The sequence below is a fragment of the Alligator sinensis genome, unplaced genomic scaffold (assembly GCF_000455745.1).
Source record: "Alligator sinensis unplaced genomic scaffold, ASM45574v1 scaffold107_3, whole genome shotgun sequence".
In the NCBI taxonomy this organism is placed as follows: Eukaryota; Metazoa; Chordata; order Crocodylia; family Alligatoridae; genus Alligator; species Alligator sinensis.
The window spans coordinates 338,629-342,145 of record NW_005842578.1 but is presented as its reverse complement, the minus strand read 5'-3'; the positions used below and the strand labels follow the sequence as shown (position 1 = coordinate 342,145).

At 56.8% G+C, this 3,517-nt stretch overlaps 1 protein-coding gene across 1 annotated transcript in view; it reads left to right on the top strand.

Moving 5' to 3' along the window:
- The window catches only part of ARHGAP35 (Rho GTPase activating protein 35), a 66,249-nt gene that overhangs the window by 61,089 nt on the left and 1,643 nt on the right, over positions 1–3,517 (top strand). The gene's annotated exons all lie outside the window — the stretch shown is intronic.

The following is a 3,517-nucleotide window of genomic DNA, read 5'->3' as shown; positions in this document are numbered from 1 at the left end:
TAAATCACTGGCCGGCGATTTGGGCGTTCGAGTTCTTTCCAAGGGCCGAACCCGCGGGGTTGCCTGCGCGTGGCTGGGCCGTGACCAGAGCGGGATGGGGTCCCGGGGAAGCGGCCCCTTCTTGCCCAGTTCAGGCGATCTGAGCTGCTCTGCTGTTCTCCCCCCACCCAGAGCCCCGCGAGAGGGGAGGGTTTGAGGGTCGCTCGCTCTGTGCAAGAGGTCTGTTTCCGTGCCTTTCTGTCACTCTGATGCCAGCCTGCCTGCGGGAGCGCCGATCTGGAAGTCCCCGCAGCCGCCCTCGTCCGCTCCGCAAAGAAAGTCCCATTCCTGCCACGCTCGGGCCTGCGGCACCCCGGCGTCGTCTGGGTAGTGTGGCCTGGCAGGGGGTGTCCCCCACATGGTTGGCCCCTCGTGGACAGCCCGCCCTCCTCCCGTGGCCTCGTTGTACGCCCGAGCCCTCCAGCAGTGGGAAGCTTACGCTTGGCCCCTGCTGCGGAGAGGAAGAGGAGGGAAGACCGGGCTTGGAGGGGCAGCAGGGCACGGGCGGCGCGGCTTCTGATGGCGTGACGTAGGGTACTGGACCTGCGGCCCGGCCCAGTAAGTGACAGGTCTCGTGTCCCCGCGTGTTTGCGGCCTGTTGCAGCCACGTGCTCCCCGCTTCCGGCGTGCGGCGCTTCTCCTTTGCCGGGAGCTGGAGCCGCGGGGCTGGAAGGGACCTCCAGGGTCCCTCCCAGTCCAGCCCCTGCCCGGGGCAGGATCAGCCCGTACCGATCTGAGCATGGGGTAGAAAGATACGGTATTGGTTTGCCCCTGAGCCAAGGGGCAAGACCCCTGGCCATGCCCGTGACACCCGTGGTGGGGCCAGGGGTAAAGAGGCCCAAATACCCCTCTGGCCGCCAGGCAGCGCGGACCGCGCGCGCCTCGGCACGTCCTCTCGGAAGCTTTCGGGACCTCGTTCCCTGCCTCCCGCTTTCTCTCCGCTCCGTTTTGCCTTCTGCTCGGCGGCCGCGCTCCTCGCTCATCTCCGTTGTCATTTTTAAAAGCAAACGTGACCCCTCTTTATCAATAGACGGCGCCGAGGCGTCCTTCACGTGCTCCAGGCAAAGCCCAACCCAAATCGCAAGAGGATCGGGGACGAGACGCCTACCGGACACACGGAGAGTTCCCGTGTCACGCAGCCGATTTATTTTATTTTATTTTATTTTATTTTATTTTATTTCCCCCCCTCTCTCCGGGCTGCCTTTGGCTCTTCTGCTTGGCAATTAACATTTCCGCAGTGATTGTACCTGTGACATTTTAGTTCCCGAACGGTAATCAGAGCAGGGGAACGATATTTTTAACCACTTCCATTTTAATTGCTGCGCTGATCACTTGCCGTAATTCCAGGGACTCAGCCGCGGGGGTCCCGAGTCAGGGTTGATTTGATCTCTCTTTTTTTTGTTCAGACACTTGCGGTTTTACTTTGTCTGCCCCGGACCATCTTCTCATTCAAGTACGTGCCGATCTGTCTGTCTCTAACCCGCAGCCCCGTGGACTTCCCGCCACGGGGCTTTTTTCCCACTACCTGTGTAATAGAGCCTAGTTTTTACTTGTTAGGTTTAACCCCCCCTCCCTTTTTTTTGTAAAACCCGAAAATACAATAGAAATATTGTATTTCCCTGTAGTTTTAAGGCAGGACAATAATAAGTTATTGTTTAAATAAAAAGGAAAAAAGTTCATTTTTTTTCCCTGTGTACATTAAAAAAAACCCAACAAATCTCTCCAAGCGTATGGGAATTAAAAAACAAAAAAGACTTGTCCTGAAAAGTTGGATTAGTGCCGCACCCAACTTATTTTTCTGGTACTTGTATTTTCACATGTAAAATGATCTCTCTCTATGTTGAATTAACAAATATTTTGAGTTCAAGGAAAGAAAAAAAACAAAAAAAAAAAAAAGAAGAAGCATATTCATGGTATTAAAATGTGTTAGTAGTTCCAGCTGAGTATGTGCCCGAAACCCAAGGTTTTCGCCGAAAAGAAAACAGAAGAAGTGAAGACCTGTATGTAAAGCAAAGAGCATAACGGTTCTTTCTTTGTATTTCTAGAGGTCTAACAACATCCTTTAGTTTTTGGTGATAGACTCTTTATTTTGACGCTTCTTTTAAGGACTTTTTTTTAACAATTTGTGGTAATTTCCAGGGCCAGATCCCAGTTAATGCATGATGATGTTGAAAGCTCTGGGCCAGAAAAAGCCCCTCTACCCCATCCCACCCCCCTTTTTTTTTTTCTGCTGAGTTTTAAAAGAAAAAAAATCATGTATTTGCTGCAGAGTATTGTAATTGTCTCAATGGGAATGGTGTACAAACTTCAAGGCCTTACGTGATATGTATCATAGTTAATAAATCAATCTTGTAAAAAAAAAAAAATCCCAGCCGCCCCCCCTCGAGCCCGCCCCGGGGCTGGTTTTGCTCGTGGCTTGTCGTCTTCGCACGCGGGTGCGCTGCTCCCCGCCTCCGCCGTGCTCCTCTTTACAGATGCGTGCGAGGGAGGATCCGTGGCCCGACGTGGCTGGGGGAGGTCGTCGGTGACGGGGGCAGGAGCTTGGAGGTTTTTGAGACCCGGCTGGGGCGATGCACTTGGGGCTGGTCCTGCTTGGAGCAGGGGGCCGGACCTCCCGAGCTCCTTTCAACCCTCGCTTTCTATGCCGTGAGCAGCGCCCTGGTCTTCGCGTGCGCTGCGAAGACGACTCGTCCTTCGAAACCAGCCCGTGGCAGCCGCCCGGCGATTGGGGTGAGGCCGGAGCCCCGTGGCTCGAACGTGCGTCCCTAGACGCAGCGCCCCGCGGTTTCCTCCCTCGCACCCGTGCGGTTCGGAAGGGGGGTGAGTGTTTGGCTGCGAAGCGTCGGCACGGAAGGCAGCACCTGGACAACGGTGGGTTCATCCGGAGGGGACGCAGGAAGGCTTCGGGGGGAGAGGCAGGGCTGGGCCACAGGGTGAGAAATGGAGTCGATGCTGCAGCGAAGGCGAGAGCTGCGGGGCGCTGGGTCCGTCGTACCCAGTGCCCTGCGTGCCCGGGCGGCAGAGAGCGGGGCTGGACGGGAGAGTGGCGGGTCTCGGCAGGGTTTTGTCCCTTCCTTGCCACTGAAGGTCCAGGACGGTCCGATTCGGAGGCCGTGCCCCGCGCTCCCATGCTCAGCACCTCCCGATGCCCCTTGCCTCCAAAAACCGGTCCGGGCCCTTGCGCACATGGCTGACCTCTGAGCTGCCCCACGTCCGGTGCCACGAGCGCCCCCGTTCATCCCACGCTGGGGGGAAATGAATGTCCTCCGGCCTGCTCGTTGGCTTCTCGTCCTTGTTCGGTGGGAGAGTCGGGAATAAATCCCCAGGGACTTTCTCTTCGCCACTTGGTGCTCTGGCAGCCCTTGTCATGTCTCTCCTGAACTGCCCAGGCCTGGCCGGGCTGGGACCCATCACACGGCGGTTTCCTCCATCCTCTGTCTGGACCCACGTCCCCGCCAGGCCGGCGGCCCGCTCCCTG